Here is a 19,935-nt window from a genome sequence, read left to right on the forward strand (position 1 = left end):
ATTTTTTTGAATTATGTTTGAATGTATTTATGCAAATACATTGGATTAACTTCTGAGTCTGTTGTGGATTTGATGTTTTTCTTATGGAATTCAATAACAGTCTAATATTGTGGTGTTAACAATGTTTAAATGTTTAGGTATGCTTTACCTTCAGCTACAGTGCGCAGAGGATGGGTCTCATTGACTCTAAAGATTGTTATATTTTAATGGAGCAGTTTTTGTCAACAAATTCAATTTTTTCTTTCTGCTAATAAAAATACTGTTATTGACTGGCACACCTTTGAACCATAAAACGTTTTAGTGCCCTTTTAACATCTTTGTTCCTTAGTGTGTAGATTAAAGGATTCGACAGTGGAATAAAAGATGTGTATAGAACAGAAAACAGCTTGTCTTGGTATTGTTGATGGGACATAGTAGGCAAAATGTAAGTGCACAAGACAGTCCCATAAAATATAATGACAACGATAAGGTGGGAAGCGCAGGTGGAAAAGGTCTTCCATCTTCCAGAGGCGGAGCGAATCGATATTATTGTGGAAATGATGTACATGTACGACGTGAGAGTAAAAAGAAAAGGGACAAATCCAATGAACACTCCCTCGACAAGGAGGAGAATTTCAATTACCAGTGTGCTATCACAGGAAAGTTTAATAAGAGCTCTCAGATCACAAAAGAAATGATTTATTGTGTTAGAATTACAAAATGAGAGCCTGCATACTAAGACTAGAAATGGCAGAGTGTCAAGGAAACCGAGTGCCGAAGAAATGGCTCCCAACAGGACACAGGACTTTAGGTCCATGGTCACCATGTATCACAGTGGATTGCAGATTGCAACATAGCGGTCATAAGCCATGGCTGCAAGTAGATAAAATTCGGCACTTGTGAATGATGAGACAAAATATAACTGGGTCATGCACCCACTGAATGATATCCTGGTGTGCTCTCCTAGGAAGGTTGTTAACAACTTTGGTGATGTGATTGAGGTGAAAGAAATGTCAATCAGTGACAAGTTCATCAGGAAAAAATACATTGGTGAGTGTAGGTGAGAATCCACATATATTACTGATACAATGGCCAGATTTGTAAGCAGGGTACTTATATAAACAAGTAAAAACATTACAAAAAATAACTTTTGAAATTGTGAAGAACTTGAGAATCCAATTAAAACAAATTCAGCCACGGTTGTTTTGTTTTCATGTCCCTGAAGTGTTGTATCTATCATATTCTGTAAACAGAAAGAGATAAATAGAAAATATTAAATATATTTAGTAAATGCAGGAATAAAAAATATGTATATAGGTAGGCTGATTTGCAGAATATAATAATCACTCACTTCAGTGTTTGCGTTGGGATCAACCAGACACATAATATTTTATGTCTAGGTAAATCTATTCTACAATGTATGTTGGGACCCTCAATGGGCATGACATTAACTAATATCAAGTGTAAGGCAATATATAGAATAGCCAATTTCCATCTTGTCTTGACTTATCAAGCAATCCAATCTACCATACTCACTTGCAGACATATACTGAACGAGTCTTCACTAGGGATGTAACAATGAAAGAAACACATGGGAAATCTAGCCACTGGTAAATAACTCAACCTACAAAGCTTTTGGAGCTAGGGTGATGTATTACAGTGCCTACACTAGCAGATTTCATGTGAGAAAGAGTGAGGCTTTTCTAACCTCCTGTGCACCAACTAATGTACAGATTGATCAGATCCAAAGCTAAATAGATGTGTCATTTATAAGAATTGTATGAAAGGAGAAAACACAGCAGCTGTTTTATGAAGTACGGATACTTGCTTAAAACAATACAACTCAGGGTTTGTGATTTTACATGAGGGATGTCAGCTTTGTGATGCTACATGGAGCTGGTCTTCAATAGGCACATCATTCTTGACATCTTCAGGAAAGATTTAACTTGATGTTAGGAACAGGCTTCATAAACTCTACTAGAATACTCTTTGCTGTTTTATTTAACTAACTAACCACCCCATGTGAGAAGTTTGAGGAAAAAAGAAATTGCCTAATAAATTAAATGTATTTGGTACAACATTTTATCATTACTTATTTGCATTCTCTGTATGATATGTTAAGAGTTTGTGTTTCCCCCATGTGTATTTTCCTTTTTTCCCTAAGTGTTTTAAGTATGTCTAGTTCTGACATCTCTGACATACTAATGCAAATATTATTTGATCTTATATCCTGTTTCAGGTGTGAGCGAAAAGACATGGATGTGTACAGGCATGCAGTGTAGACTTCCTGATGTAAGTATTGAGATGGAAGTCCACTTAGAAGTCGCAGTCATGTCTGCCCTTGTCATCTCAGTTTTGTCAGAGGAGTACTGATGGAGCTTTTCACGCAAGCACTGAGTGGGGGTAACCAAAGACTGTGGGATTCAGGGCTGAGGAAATAATTTAAATAGATTACAGCAAGCCTCACCTGATTTGTTAATTATATATTCCCAATACTTCCTGTAATCAAGCTAGGTAATATTGCTAATCATGCTAGCTTTGTCCTGGACTTTAAAGTCTTTCAACCATTTAGTTTTGCCTCTCTCTTGTACCTGTTTCATAGGTTCTTTAAGAAAGTGCCTGCATCTGAAATGGAGATCCTTCAGGAATCAACTGTTTTCCTGGCATCTGGTGCAACATTTGCTTGTGTATCCTTATATAATTTTGGGGGGGCTTGGTATTTGTGGATCAAGGGTTGATTGGGCCATGGGTATCTGCTGTCATCAGGAGGGTGTCATTATTTTGTGGCAGGTAGGATTTGTAGTTTTTTATGGTATTGCAGCTGTAGTGCAAATTTCACCTTGCGTGACTTGATAGCGAGACAAGGTGTGTGACAAATGCAGTGGCCAGCTGGTGATGGAAGTGATTCTGCTTAGTTTTAGAAGATAAGTCATTAGCAAGATTAAAGTCACTGAGGAAGACATTGTTTGCACAGTTAGTCGAGGTTGTTGTGATGAGGGCTTCAATTTTGAGTTTAAAGGTTCGCTTTGAGCCCAGTGGATGGTATTTGAGGTAGAAGTGATGATCTTTTTGGCAATTAGTAGGACTTGTCATGAGAGGAGCTCAATATCAGAAATTCTAAGTATGGGTGTGGTGCATGTGTGTGCTTTGTGCATGTGTGTGTGTATGAGTGTGCACAGTAAGTAATTTTGTTATAAACCGTACAATTACTTAAAATCTTTACAGTATAAAACACATGATCAACACCCCTCCGCCCTACCTTCAGCTGATGGGGATTTGCTGCTGTTTTTGATTAGCATTGCACGAAGTCCTGTTAAAAGTTCCATAGTTTATTAAAATCAATGGGGGAAGTTTAGTCATTGCCTGAGTAAGATGGTTCTTAGGGGTTGCTAAGGGACCTTTTTATGTATGGGCACTCTGCCCCCATTCATTGTCCTCTTTGGGCAAGCCTAGCAATACTTGTTTTGTGCCCTGATTGCTGTTTTGATGAAGTTGTTGCCCTTGACAGTATTCCAGCGGCCTTGGTTTTGAAGGACTTAGTGTGCACCCTGCAGGGCCCCTCTGCTTCCTTCGTAGTTGAGTTGTCAGTGTGGTAGTCCCTTATTTGAGTAACATCTTTGGACTGTTTTGTCCCTAATTGGTACCGACCCTAGTTCTGTCTCCTATTGCGTGGAATCAAGGGCAATTCTAATTTGATGAATACATTTCCCTGCTCTGGCGAGTAGACAGGTGTTTGTTTCTGAGAGGCACCAATTGGAAGCTTCCCTGCAGGACCTCATGCCCTTGTTCCTTCGGATTGGGCGTAACAGTCGATTGTGGTCACTGGCCAGTTTGGGGCAACAACATAGAAGATGTAGCCAAGATTCTTTATGGTAGTTGCATAGCCGACAGAAGACTCCGTTGTCTTTTCGGGCCCATGTCGGGTTGAAGTCCTAAATCTTGAGGGGAATAAGCCGCATGAACAAGATTTTCCTTCTGACTTGAGCTGAGAGTGCATCTCGCAGATAAAGTTGAGCTTTCCCTGGGATGTACAAGCTGTCCAATGCCAGTGTGAGGGGGTTGTGGCGGTTGTGGCACAGTGAGGCTCAATCCAGTTTAAAAGAGATGGTCCAGACCTGCTGCTTCACTGCATTAACCCAGGCGGAGTATGGAATCTTGTGTAGCAACATGCTTTCTGCTTCTATTTTCAGGGTTCCCATTGCTTGGCCCAACTTGGTGTACCATGGGGATTCCATTTCCCTGAAGATCATTTTCAAGTAATGTTTAAGGGAGGTGTCGGGGGCTTTAGGCACCCAGATATAATATTTTATTAGATCCCCCTGTAGTGCCAGATCCTGTCTATTGAGTCCCAATTCCAGCCTTAGCCTGGTATTCCTTGCTTGTCTGGGCACCTGCAGCACTACCTTATATGCTTTTGTCTAGGCTGCAGTAATAGGTTTCTCTAAAACTCCTGGTAAGGCTAGATGGCCATAATAAATTGCTGGAATTCATTTTTCTGTAAGCATAGGCGCTGCTGTTGGACATGATAGGCGCTGACTTAGGTGTCTGAGTGAAATTATTATTCTATTGATTTTTAGGTTTAGCGCTTTTGTGTGTTTAACTGATGTAGCCCTCTCTGTTAGCCAAACCCCAGATAATTGTAAGATGGTACTGTCCTTATTCGATGATTGCCCAATATCCAGGCCGCTTGCTTTTTATGTAGGTATTTGCCAAATACTATTATCTTTGTCTTGTCCTCATTTACTACCAGGCTGTTTTCCTGATTATACACTGCTAGGCTCATTAGAACTCTCTGGAGCCCCGCCCTAGTGTGGTCCATGACCACTGTGTCATCTGCATACTGGAGAATTGTGAGGCTCACCTTACCCAGTCTCAGAGGCACTAAACTGGCTTCTTTCAGAGCTTGCTCCAGGTCTGCTGTATACAGGTTGAATAATAATGGAGCAAGGACACAACCCTGCTTTAGCCCACTGTTGGTTTCAACTCTCGATGTTATAGTTGTGTGGCTTATTTGACCTGGACCCATGTACCTTCATAGAGGTCTACAATCGCTTTTAAAAGTGTTGCAGGGATCCCCAGGGATTTGAGTTTTGCCCAAAATCTTCCTCGGTTGACTCTGTCAAAGGTCGTAGTATAGTCTATAAAACAGCTAAACAGAGGCAGGTTCTTTTCCTTAGCCACTTGCATGAAGAGATAGGACAATGCCAAGATGTTATCCATTGTTGAACTATTTGCCCTGAAGCCTGTCTGATGGGGCGGGAGGATTCCCCTGTTATCCACCCAATCCTCTAGATCCCTCAAAAATAATTGTGCATATATCTTGGCTTCAATATCGAGAAGGGCTATTAGCCTATAATTGGCAGGGCTTGAGTGGTCTCCTTTCTCATGTATTGGGAACAAAATTAAGCCTTTCCAGGATTGCGGTAATATTGCTGTTGCATAGGAATGGTTGTACAATGAAGTGAGAATTGGTATGAAAAAAGCTTGGGCAAACTTAAATATTTGGGCAGGAATGCTGTTTGGGCCCCGGAGCCCCACTGTTTCTTATTACCATGATGGACCTTGCGATCTCACCTTCCTTGAACCAGTCAGTTTGACTGGTCACTGTAACTGCATCCTGCATGCTCTTATACTCGGGTTCAGTATCTTGGGCTGACGCCAGAATGCTCTTGTTGGTAAAGGAGCCCACCTCATGTGATTCACTTGTATACAGTTCCCTCAGATACTGTTACCACACATTGCCTGCAACACTGTGCTCTTTGGGCAGGCTTCGGGAGCTCAGGCTGTTGATGTGTCTCCATAGCTTGGAATTGTCCTTTTCATTAATTAAGGAGAACACTTCTAGCCAGTTTTTTTTTCCTTATGCTGTCTTTTCAGCTCCCATAGTTTCTTCCTGTAAGTTGTGCACAGTTAAATGTGCGTGTGTGTGATTGCAAGTATGAATTCATGCATTTCTAAATTAATTAACCAGGATGCCCTCCTCAGGCAGTGAGGGGGTCACACCTTTCTCTGGAGACTGGCATACAATACAGTTTCCTGTGGGTGCTATCAATCCCATTATGATCATGGTGAATGTGTCAGGATAAGATACACTCAGTTTATATTAGAGAAAAATATATTGTGTACCAAAATTAGGCATTTTGACTTTTAACATGCCAGCGTTACAAGAATTTACATTTCCTCAATGAGTGCCTTTGCCTTTGAATGTGCAAGGTGAAAGTGATTATATTCCTAATAAATGAGCGCAGAAAACTCCCAAAGTTACCTTTGTTATTGTTCACCTTTTCAGTAAAAGTTAAGACATCATGGGCCAGATGTACGACTGTTTTTTGCGGTCGCAAATGGGAAATGAGCCCATTTGCCACCACAAAAAAGGGTCCTGGCATGTACAAGTGCTTTTTTGTGAGTCAGTGACTCTCAAAATAGCGTTTGCGACTCTCATCTTCCTAAAAACGAGTCACAATGGAATGTACCATTGTTTTGCGAGCAAATTTGCAGACGCAAAACACTCACAGTTTACCACCTACTTCAAGTAGGTGATAAGCCACTAGCAAATGGAAAGGGGTCCCCAGGGGACCCCTTCCCATTTGTGAGTGTCTACGAAAATATTTTTTAGGAGCAGGCAGTGGTCGCAGGGACCACTGCCTACTCTTAAAAAAACAGAAAGGTTTCATTTTTCTTTTTTAAATGCATCCCTTTTTACTTCAAGGAAAACGGGCTGCATTTTTTTTTAAAACAGCTTTATTTAAAAAACTAGTCTTAGACATGGTGGTCTGCTGACCCCAGCAGGCCACCCTCCCTGGGAGTGCTAGCCATTCCTAATGGGGTCACAAATAGCACCTGCCTGATGAATATTTAATGAAGCAGGCAATTTGCGACCCTATCAGGAAATGCTAACAGCATTTTCAAGTCACTAATTACGAGTTTGCAAAATATAAGGGTTGTACATCTGACCCCTAGGGTATTGCACATGCATCCTCTTGATTAACCCACCTGGCAGTTTTGTTGCTCTTACCTTTACCTAGTGTGAAGCTTCATTCACACATGCAACTGCAGGTCCACTTCACCGTCTTGTGGCACACATCTCCATACCACAATAGAGATCCTCAACTCAGGACTATTCACATCTCTTCTTTTTGTGTGGTGTGGGTTTGAATTAGGCTAAGGAGATTTACATTCACTTTGATTACACAGGTAAATGCAGTGCATAGAAATAGCAACACCTAAAGTGGAACGCCCTACTCTGTGAAGTTTTATTCCATCCACACCTTAATTATTTTTTAACATATGATGAATTCTGGTACAAATGAGCAAAGATGTCTTGATCTGGACAACTTACACAAGATCCAGGAGCTCACACGAGATCAGATGAGGTTTGATGGACAACAGATGTAATCCTCTACCCTGAGAGGTATGGCACCAGAATTGTGTTGTTAGACTATTATCTGATCTAAATCTTTTTTCCAAAGTTGAAACCCAATAGTGTGATATTTTTGGAAACGCTATTCAGGATGCAATATTCATCAGTCGGTAACTCAGTAAGCGATACCCTGACATACAACAGGATTTGTGGGGCCTGAGAGGAATCATGAGAAGGATCATCAGAATAAGGATGCAACTTGTGGGATTGGTGAAGGTAGGCAGGGTCTGCGGTGCTGGTTCAAGCCATTGGGCCCACTCTAGTGCCCTCCTACCAACCCTTGAGGACACAGCAGCAACCGTGGTGAGTATGAGGTGGTCACTGGCCCCCACATTCACATAATTTGAAGTATCACACTGTCCATGCCATCTTCATCACTATGCTGTTGGCAGTAAGTCCCCAGCAGAAAGGAGTGATGCCGGCTGAACAAAACTGAATGCATTTGATCAGGAAAGGGACTCCACTAACTTTTTCCCAGGGCTAGTTGTCTCACACCCTTGATTGGCCAGCACCAGCTGAAATATTTTTGTTTCTTATTCCTAAAGTGGTTAAATAGATTTGGAAGAGAGGGGAGTGGCCAATATCAGGTTGTCATTATGGTGCCCGGGCCTTGTGTACATTTTCTACTTTTAAAAGTAAAACAATAAAACAACTCCAGGATGATAAAATGTTATATGTTAATGAATTAGCTTGTTTTCAAATTTCTGTCAAGAAGGGGTATAACACCCGCCCAATCAGGCAAGGTCAATGAATATCTGTGAGTTAAGGGAGACTCAGGGTCCCCTCATCACATTCTGCGGGGGTGGGGTTATCATTTTGTGTTCCACCACTGCAGTCAGGGCTTTAGAGAAGTAATGCACAGAGGTCAGTAAGAACCTGATTGGAGAGTTTGGGGAGGAAGGAACTAATGATTAGATCCATCAGAAAGTTATTATAGAAAATAAGTAGTTCTATAAACCTCTTAAAAAAAAATCAGTTATAACATTCCACACAGGGGGGCATGGCTTGATGCCAGGAGAAGCTAGCCGCTCTCCAGTGAGGCACCGCGGCTTCTCAGGAGGGTTTTTGACCTCCGCTCGGACAAATTGCAGTTGCAGCCTGAAGAGTAGGGTCCTTCGAGTCATTAAGAGCCCCTGAATTGAATGATGTGACTTTCACCAGATCGGTGAGCATTTATTGGCTCTATTTTCCATTAAATACGAGCGGCGCGTTTCTCTCACGGGGCTCGCAGCCGCCATTTTGAATTTTCCAACGTCTCAAGATTTCTTCTCTCCTCACAGCGCAATTTTTGCTGACTCTCCCTTACTGCCTCGTATCATTTTGGATGCACAATTGTCATCTCCTATGTGGGGAAGGTAGTTTTAACTTATTTACGTGTCAGCATGATTCTTTTACCGGAATTCATATGACAGATTTATCTAATTGCTTTTCTACAATGTAATAAGTTACAAGGTAACTACTTTTGAGGGAAGTATTGTCTTAAATATCATACATGAACTGAAAGTCTGCTACAATGCGCTATCATACTTTTTCTCACAAGTTTCAATAATCTCCCCCAATACTATTTAAATAACTGCAACTGTATGCGATTTCTGTCTGTTTATGGGGAGAACAAAGCCAGTGAGATGTACTACCCTCTAATCTACTTCGTCATCTCCACTCAAGGTTTACAATCCTTTCAACACTCCTCATTCCAACATGGAAGAGGGTCCTTGCAATACCCTATACCCTCCAGTGGGTACTTCGACATACCCGTCTAACATTCCACTTTCAACTCAGAAACTTCTTCCCAAATTATTGGTTTCCTCTACTCTCTTGTCTGGCAACCGTATGAAAAAGAACCCTCCATCTCTTGTCACTCCTCCACCCACATCTATGGATTTACCTCTATAGGAAATTCGAGCACTTATATGGAAGAAACTAATATTCGTCTGCAAGCTTACGATGATAAGTGGTCATGTATGGAAAACAAAGTTGTGCAAGTGGAACAATGTGTCGACTCTATACAAGTTGAGGTAAATCAGATTACCACAATGCAATCAGAAATGTAATCTCTAAAAAAGCAAATTGAAAACCGCAAGAGGTGTAATAACCTACGTATATACGGTCTGAAAGAAGGACAAGAAGGTTCGGGCCCTATCGCGTTTTTCAAGTCTTTTCTTCCAACAAATCTAAGTATTCCCGACTCTCCAATACTCAATATCCAGAGAGTGCATCGCTTGGGACACAGCCCACGCTCTTTAGCTTCTTCTACCAAACTAAGGGGAGTCATTATGTATGTCCTAGAATACACTGACTTATGGAGAGTGCTACTAGCAGCAAAACTTAAGGTTTGGATAACCTGGCAAGGCTCTAATCTCATATTTCCCCAGGATTACGCGAAGGAAACAGCAGACAAGAGAGAGAAGTTTTTAGATATGAGACCAGCATTGCGGAATCTTAATGCTAGATTTTGCCTGTTTCACCCATGTCTGTTCAAAGTCAAATATAAAAACAAAACGACAAACTATGAAGACCCGGTTTTGCTACAACACTTTATAGACAATTGCAGAGAAGACATGGACGTTACCAGACTTTCTAAAATGGTGATGTGCTTCAACCATTTCTTTTTTCAGTGGTTTATTATAAGACATTTTTCTGGTTGGCGATACTTTCGAATTCCAATTGGTATCATGTTTGCCTTTTTCTCAATGTTAGGTGCGGCTTCCCGTTTTGACCTTTGTCATCCCTGGTTCGTCTGGACGGAGTACCCTCACCCCGGCCTGCCCTGAGTTGTCTGGCCAGTTGCGTCATCTTCCTTATGTGGTTTCCCCATCCTCATTTTTTGATGTTTTGTCTGTCTTTCGTAAATATAGTTTTTGTTTCTTTTCTTTTCTCTCTCCCTTCTTCTTCCTTTCCCTCTTTCTTTCCCCTACCTTTATCTTTCCTGACAATCTCTTCACTTTATTATATCTTCGTCTTTGCTTCATCCTTTTCCTTTCATTTTTCATTTCATAATATAATCACTTTTTTATTTCTCGTTCTATTACTATTCGTTTCTGCATATATACTTATTTATCAGGTATTTTTCAATTCTGTAACATGTATATTTTCTATTATATCTTATTATTTTTTTAATATTAAGGCTTAGATTGTTTACTGTGTTTATTTTTAATATAGATGGCTTTACGAATTTTTTCTTGGAATGTTAGAGGATTAGGTTCTCCTATGAAACGTCAGAGAGTATCAACTTATCTGTCCATTTCAAAGTGTGATATTGCCTTATTGAAGGTAATTCATATTGCAGACAAAGAAATAGCTAAACTTAAACAACAATGGTTGAGCCATGTTTTTGCTTCCCCAGGGAATTGGAAACATAATGGTGTAGCTATTCTGTGTCACAAATGCTTAGATATTCAGTCAGCTACCATCGCAAGACTCAAATGATTCAGACAGATGGGTGTCTGTTTCGCTATTAGTTAATAAAATACCTATTACCCTGTTTAATCTTTATGCCCCTACTTCCCCCAACAATACCTTTTAGCCTGAAATACTCTCCAAAGTGATGACTTATAAAGATGATTATCTATTGGTAGGTGGTGATTGTAGCATGGTTGTTGATCCCATACTTGACCGCAACTCTAAATCCAAATTTAATCCCTTCCTTATGCATACTCAATTTACTTCTACCATTGCACAACAGTCTTTAGTGGATGCATGGAGGCTATATAATCCTACTATTTTAGAATATAAATTTTTTCTCCCTTGTGCACTGTTCTCAATCCAGATTAGATTATTTGTTTCTCTATCATCCCCTTGCACAACATATCACACATTCAGATATAGGTCCTATTCTTATTTCAGATCACGTCCCAGTATCTTTAAACATAGACCTACTCCCCCCAACTCATGGTACGAGACGGTGGAAATGTAACAACTCTCTCCTTTTCGATCACAATTTTGTCCAGAGTTTTGAGTCCTTCGCTAATACTTTTTTTCTTGAAAATGAGCAGCCACTTATCTCTCCACAAATTATATGGGACACTTTTAAAGCTGCGTCTAGAGACTTCATTATCTCTTTAGTATACCACAAAAAGAAATCCTCTTTAAGTACTTTGAAATCCCTCTTGCACATATTAAACAATAAGAACACTACTATTATCGTACAAATTCTAAATCCTGCCTGGAGGATCCTATCAAACTAAAATTCACGTTTAATATATAGTCCACAGACAATGCAAATTCATTTTACCTAAAGCATCAGTCAAATACTATGGAGGTCAGAATAGATCAGGGAAATCTTTTGGCCAATTATCTTAAAATAAAAAAGGAACATTCCAAAATCAACTCAATTCTTACCTCATCTAATCATATGATCTATAAGAATGAAGACATTCTGGCAGAATTGATCCATTTTTATCAGGACCTCTATACACCCAACTCTCCCACATCTCAGGATAATATCCAACAATATGTATCTTCTATTTACCCCCCTTCCCATCTTAATTTTGATTTCTTAGCACTAGATAAAGAAATTCAAACTCAGGATATCCTTAATGCGATCCGTACCATTTAACGTGATGGTTTAACCCTTGAGTTTCATTCACATTTTTCTCACTATCTTCTTCCTAAACTGTATCAATTGTTCCTATTCTTTATAGCCTCTCAATCCTCTTGTTGCTCTTTTCAGGATGCTCTAATTTGTCTCCCCCCCCAAAAAAAATAAAGATCTCACATTCTGTAAAAATTACAGGCTCATTTCTTTGATCAATTTAGATTATAAAATGTTTGCAAAAATGCTGGCCTTCCATTTAGAATCCTTGATGCCTCAACTAATTGGATGGAACAATATGGCTTTATTAAGGGTCGCATATTGCAGACAACATTAGATTATTTTTTAATGTCCTTAGTAAATCCAAATCCTATAAAATTTCTTTGGCAGCTATTTCTTCGGATGGTGAGAAAGCATTTGACTGTGTAAGCTGGCCTTTCATTTTCTCTACCTTTTCCTGGTTTGCTTTGGTAAAACATTTATTGGTTATGTTTCCTATTATATTTGTCCCCTACGTCCTCTATTTTAGCTAATGGTCTTCTGTCCTCTTTATATCCCCTCCATTGTGATGTTGGACAGGGTTTCCCCCTTTCTCCTCTCCTTTTCATTTTTGCCCTTGAACCCTTTCTGATAAAAATTCGTACGAATTCCCAGCTTTCAATATGATGTTAATCAATTAAAGACCCCTGTTTTTGCTGATGACATTTTACTTTTACTTTCACAGCCACAGACTTCTCTTCGGTGGTAGAACATTTTGCTTCGGTTTCAGGATACAAATAAATACTGATAAATGTGAGATTCTTCCCTTAAATAAACTATGTTTTTATGCAGATTATTCCGCTTCAAATCTCCATTGGAAACCAGATGAAATTAAATATCTTGGCTTATGGTTTATGCACACTATTAAAAAAACTGTATCCCTTAATTTAAAAGAGTTGCAAATAACTTTGAAAAATCACACTTCCAGATGGAATACTGTGTTCTTATCCTGGTGGTATTGTTTGGACGTAATAAAAATTATACTGGTCCCTATAATTCTCTGTTACATCTTCAATCTCCCTATAAATATACCTTGTTCCCATTACAAGTTGATATATTTCATTTTATCTAAATTCTTATGGAACAATAAAACACTGTGTATGTCTCTTCAGAAACTTAAAAGACCCACATTTATGGGAGGTGTTAATTTCCCCGATTTTCTCTCTTATCACACTCCATTTTTCCTCAATCAATCTGCTTCTCTACTACAGTAGGATGATATCCCAAATTTACCTCTATGGACTAAATATTGAAAAGTCTTTTCTCCACCCTTTTTCCTTTAAATAATTCTTATCCTTATCACATAGGCCTTTGTCGCTATCCTTTCCAATTTTTAATAATATTTAAAAAACCTTCCAACCTATTTTCATTTCTTACAAAAATTCTAAGGACCATTTCTTGCAATCCTCCATTTGGTACAACAAACATATTCAAATTAATAACAAAACTGTTTTTGGAAAGACTGTCACGCTAAGGGTCTTCATTGGATTTTTCAATTCTTTCATGGTGATACTTGCATTTCTTTTGCCAATGCCCAAACAAGTTTTTCGTTACCCTCTTCCTATGAGTCTAAGTATAATTCCCTAATCACAGTGATGTTTAATCTGCTTACAACAATTTCGTATCTGTCCCTGTATCATCTTCTTCTTCTCCACCCAGTATACTTTCGATTTTGGACTCTACCCCTTTTGCTTCACAATTATATAAACATCTCTGTTAGAAATGGGGGGTCTCTAGTTGGCGGAGGTAGGTACAGGGGCCAATTCTTCTAGTCAGGGTAAGGGGGATACACTCCTAAAATAACTCCTGTTCAACCCCTTGGTACTTTGGCACGAGCAGACAGGCTTATCTCAGAGGCAGTGTGTAAAGCATTTGTGAACACATACAGTAATAAAGTGAAAACACTACAAATGGGCACCACACCAGTTTAGAAAAATGAATGATCTTTATCTAAACTAAACCAATACCAAACAACAAAAATCCACAGTACATTTATCAAGTTATCTTCAAAAATAAGTTACAGGTGAGGGACCGTCATGAGACCGATGTGCTGTAAAAGAAAGAGACATTGCCACCCCCCAACATACAGCCATTCCTTCGAATGAAAACCAGCCCGACAACTGTACTTGCGTTAGAGAAATGTCAGCATTCTCTGGCCGTATTTATTATACTTCATAAACACGACGTTAAACAGAAATTCAAAAGTTGTCTTAATATTACATAATATTTTTATATACATATACAGCAACAAGGAATACAATATTCTCACACTCCATTAGGAGTCATGTTTGACCACCTCACGGCTCCTTGGGGTATCGTTTACAAGGCGCATCTTCCACTCACCCAAAGGTGAGGGAACCAGGGTCAACTCCACAGCTGACCCCTAAAAGAACCCTCCATGCCAGAGCAACCCAATGAAGGGACACCCCCTGGCACCCAATCGGGGGGATGAGGCCGGGCAAACACCCATACCTTGGTCCCCTGGCACAGCCATCATCCCCCCACTCCCACGGGGTGTATCAATGGGTACCCTCCAGGTCCAGGGGCAATTGCGGTAGCAGATGCCTCCCGCCCTTCATCAATGACTGTGTTCCCCTGCCCCGGGTAATACATAAACAGCCATATCTTGAAATGGCCTGCACTCGGATGTGTGATGCCCCATGTTGACAACCCGTTTTGTGGTCAGAACATGACTCCTTAACCGCCTTTCTTATCGGATTCCACCACCTACTGGAGAAACATGATAAAGGAATCATTAATACAAAAGTGAAAAAACAGCGGACCTCCGAACAGAGGAGAAATGCTGGCCTAAAAATGCCCTTGCACGGGGGGCGCTGGGTGGCGCACATCCAAGATGGCCGCACACCTGTGAGGCTCGGGAAGCCTGACGACTTTATCTGATAATTATCCTCAATGCCTACCGATAACAATGCGCTGAGCCACTATCTATATGCTCTTTGTGGCCTCCGGAACAACTGGGGAAAAAATCGTGGCTCTCCTGGCTTCGGAGACCCTTCTCATCAACTTCCTGTGCACCGCCGCGCTGCGGGGGTAATGCGCCAGAGATGCTGAGCGGCTGGCAACACCACTCGAGCCCCAGGGATTCCATGAGGTTGGAGGCCCCGCCTTCACTAAGCCCGCTCCCTGATCAATCCCGCACGTTGGCTTTGGATCCCTACTGTTCCCTGCTGCTCCTGCCTGAATCGGAACGGCCGCTCTGCACACAAGAAGCTTTGCCTGGAACCCATTAGTCTGGTGAGAACGCGCCATTATTAGCCCCGCTCCTGCTGCATCCTGCTCTGCTGCCTGCGCTTCATAGGCGATCGCCCGCTGTGCCTTCCAGAGGCTCTGTTTGGACGGACATGCCTACCTCGCCCCGGACCCCATTGCAAATGACCACTGAGACGCTTTGAAATACTGCAGGGGTGTTGCACCGGAGGTCCATGATTGGCCGCTATTGCCATTTGCAGCCCGGGGCTCCCATGCGGTCCCGTTGTAAAGGGCACACTACACACCCACCCCTGTAAGTAATTATTTCCTCCACGCTACAACCATCCTGACAGGGGAAACTGCTGGGTGATTGAGTTCTTCGGGGCAGCGGGTGTGGAGGAGTGCGGTGAGTCATCTGATGCCTGGAGGCTGAGCTAGACTCAGAAGGGCGTGCCATTACCCTTCCCCCCATAGACTGCTGCTTTGATACTGTGGTACTATTCACACAAGCCCAGCCATTCGCTCTATGGTGGAGATATCCTTATGAGCCCCCATTGTTAACTGGACTCCGATAAATTGTGGGGGAAAATACATGCTATATTCATCGCCTAATACCACTACAGTGAGTATAGCGCCATTTTGACAGAACGGAAGGTCGCGATCTTGCTGCATGGGCGTTGTCGCTTTGTTATACATGTAGCCTGGAATGCACCCCTCGCACCCTTGACATCAGGTACCTCTACCTGCCCCCCTGAAGGCTCGAGAGGCACATAGCACCCCGGCTGTTAACAGCACTGCTGAAAAAGACAGTATACAGGCGCACACAGCCACGGTGTCACCGATAGCCTCCTTTAATTATGGACAACACCCGCGCGGAAAGCGCACACTCCTAGCCTGTACTGCTACACCCCCAATCGGGCTGACAGTACTCTGGGGCTACCTTTCTACACATAATTCTGAGGCAGCTACGCGTACTTGAGGGGGAAAAACAACAACAACAAAAAAATGTGAAACCCGACGGGACACAACCCAGGCTCACATTCGAAACTAAAAAGACCACTACCAGATCCACCTCTGCAGATTCTGACCAGGCAGGAACGGACCAGGCCTCAGTCACAGGCCTCGGCCCCCTCATCATCCTCCGAAGACGAGGCAAGAAATCGCCGCACCAATATTCGCATCATTGGACTTCCCGAAAGCACCAATACGGGGCGCATGGAGGACTTTGTTGAACGTCTCCTAAAAAGTTCCTTTGGGGCTGAATCCTTTTCGCCGCAACTTGTAGTGGAGCGAGCACATTGCTCCCTTGGTCCTCGTCCGCCGCCAGGCGAGACTCCAAGACCCATCATAGCCCGACTCTTGAATTATCGGGACCAGGATGCAGCATTGAAGAATGCCCAAAAACAGAAACCGCTGCAATTTGAAGTCAACACTTTCAGCATCTATCCAGATTTCACTATAACAGTTTAGTAGGCATGCCGGAAATTCCTTCCTGTCAAGCAGAAGTTGCTCAAAGCTCAAATAGAATATGCCCTCATGTATCCCGCACGCCTTCGGATTTCGAGTCACGGCAAATACATATTCTGTACGAATCCGCAACAAGTTGAGGATTTTCTTAAGGCCAACCAACGACGTTCACCGAGCCATGACAATACCTCCCGCTCCCCTACTCCGCCTCCAGAATGACCCAAAAATCCATGGTACCGTACTGAGAAGGCCTGTGGTTTGCTGTCTCACTCTCATAAAGTTTGATGGAGTGGTACCCTGTGACGACGGAGGACATAACATCAGCCCCATTCCCGATGGTGCCCATTCCACTCCTCAGATGGGACTTCCCGTACATGAGACGGTCACAGACAGTTAAGTTACCAGCAGGGCTTTGAACACTAATAGTGGCTATAAATATGATCTTGATGTTTCTGTTTATTCCTCAGGTAGACTTATACTCTGTGTCGCCAAGCACCCTCCCCCCCACTGCGTTCCCCCACCCGTCACTTTATGGCACTTGGGGGCTATATAGCAGGTAGAGGTTTGAGACCGGGAAGGTTTATGGCCCACTGGCGCCCCTCCTTATGGGAGATCCCCCGAAATGGTTGATTTCTATGTGGGCCCGTTTGGTCCTACAGGAAGGTTTGCAAAGTTCAATGGGTTCGGGTGGGCGACTGTATGCCGGCATGTTTGAGTTGCTGTTGTGGGTGGGGGTGGTAGGGAAGTTCATCAGCTACTGTGCAACTGGCACTTTTAGGCTACTGTCAGAGTAAGGTACTGAGATGGGACTGCCAAGCCTTTGTCATATGTTTATCGAACAGAAACTCACTAACGCATCAATATCTATTGACACGAACACACACATAGTACTACCAAGTTTAATGGTAAAATGTGTATGTAATGGCAACTCACACCGAACAACCACGCATTAAAATGCTAACATGGAACGTAAGGGGACTACATGACCCTCGCAAACGGAGGCAAATACTAGCATACCTCGATCGCCACCAAATACAGATAGCAATGCTGCAAGAAAAACATACCGATCCCCGCTGCCTTAACTGTTTTGGTAGCAAATGAGCATCCGCCCGGGTGCAGTCTTCATATTCGTCATATTCCCGCGGTGCGCTCATATTAGTTCAAAAGAACACACCCTTCATTCAAGGGGGCACGTGCAGCGATCCAACTGGATGGAGCTGCCTACTCTGGGGTACGCTGGGCAAACAATCAGTCACCTTAGCTTGTTGCTACGGTCCTAACATGGATGACCCACACTTCTTCAACACACTTTGGGGACAAATACTAAAGGTCTGGTCTACGCATGTTATATGGGGCAGAGATTTCAACACAGCCCTACACCCAGCTATGGATCGCTCCAATCCCCTCCCACACCATTACACTAACACCCAAGATACTCTCTCTGGACTATTTCTTGATCACGGTCTTGTTGACACGTGGAGATATGTATACCCACATGACATAGAAGGCAACTTCTACACACCCGGTCACATTATATGGTCAAGACTTGATTATTGGATCTGCTCCCGCAGGGTAGCCCCATGGATCCTCTCGGTAGAGAATCTGGCATGCACATACTTGGACCATGTGCCTGTATGCTTGGAGATAGCCCCCCAATCTAATTGCTACCCCACGGTGTTGGAGACTAGTACCGGAAGCACTGTTGGATAGTGTTTTTCAAGCCAGGAATAAGGGTACAGTCACTCATGTGGGCACCATATGGGAAGCTTTCAAGGCCACTATACGTGGCTCCTGTATGGCAAAAAGCTTCGGGGTACTCAAAGACATCCGTAGAAACCTGTATTGCCTAGAAACTGAGATAAAGCAACTTGAGAGTGCCATGGGAGGTGGGGGGTCTGGAGTGAAGAAGGCCACATTGCGGGACAAAATTACAGACTACACTAGCACTGCAGATAGAGAAGTCAAATTTAGAGGCAAATACTGCATTGCCCGTTGCTATGGTGAGGGCGAACGTCCCGGTCGAGCACTGGCAAACGACATTAGACAGCCTTGCTTCTCCAGCTATGGATGTGGTGGACCAAAACGAGGTGCGACAATGGGACAGCCTGGAAATTTTAAACACTTTCAGCACATTCTATACAGATCTGTATAGCACTCACCGTACCTCCCCACCCGACGTCTCCCCCTACCTCCAGTATATAACATTGGGCTGGCTGGGCGACAACCAATGGGAATTTCTGGCGGCACCGTTAAAAGATGATGAATCCCGCGAGGCCATCATGCAAATGCAATCGGGTAAGGCACCGGGGTCGGAAGGCCTTCCCATAGATTTTTACAAAACATATATTGAACAACTCATACCAGATTTAAAAGAAGTATTCCTCGAGGCTCACGAAGCGCAGATCCTGCCGGCTTCTATGAGAGAGCCACTGATCACCTCGTAGCTTAAACCGGGTAAGCCTGCAGATCAATGTGAATCCTATAGGCCCCTCTCTCTTATAAACTCTGATGCAAAAATTCTCACAAAACTCATAGTAAATCGCCTTACCTTACTGATGGAAAAACTTGTTCTCCCAGACCAAGCGGGCTTTATCCCGGGAAGGGCGACCTCCCACAACCTTAGGACACTGTTCTCGATCCTTCAGGCCGTTGACCCACACTTACCTCTGGCAGCGGTATTCCTCGATGCCACAAAGGCTTTCGACTCGGTCAAATGGGACTACCTTTATACTATTTTGCAATGTATGGGACTCCCTGTGAGCTTTGTGGCCTGGATCTGACTCCTATACAGCTCCCCGACACGACAAATACTTCTAAATGGCCATATCTCCCAATCGATTCCCCTCTCTTGTGGCACTCGGCAGGGGTGTCCGCTATCACCCCTCCTTTTCGCCCTTGCCGTGGAGCCCCTGGCCTCTAAGATCAGACAACACCACCATGATAAAGGTCTTCAGTGCCTCCTCCGTCCTGTCCTCATCTCCCTGTATGCTGATGACGTCACCCTATATATTAGGCAACCCCCACAAAATTTTAACCCATTGCTCCGTGAATTTGTTCAATTTGGGGGTCATTCTGGCATACACATCAGCTGGACCAAATCCCAAATCTTTCCTCTCACCCCTGCAGTCACACAGTTCACAATGGACTTCCCCATCACATGGTGTTCTGATGATATGAAATATTTAGGAATACAGGTCACTGCAGACCGTGAAAAGTTGATGAGACTCAATTATGGCTGAGCGATGGAACATGTCTCGGGATGCATCAATAGATGGATCGCAATTCTCCT

At 42.7% G+C, this 19,935-nt stretch overlaps 1 pseudogene; it reads right to left on the minus strand.

The window, feature by feature from the left end:
• Positions 1–262: 262 nt before the first annotated feature.
• Positions 263–19,935, minus strand: part of LOC146813403 (olfactory receptor 5AR1-like) — a 90,516-nt pseudogene continuing 70,843 nt past the window's right edge.

This window comes from Triturus cristatus, chromosome 7 (assembly GCF_964204655.1).
Source record: "Triturus cristatus chromosome 7, aTriCri1.1, whole genome shotgun sequence".
Lineage (NCBI taxonomy): Eukaryota > Metazoa > Chordata > Amphibia > Caudata > Salamandridae > Triturus > Triturus cristatus.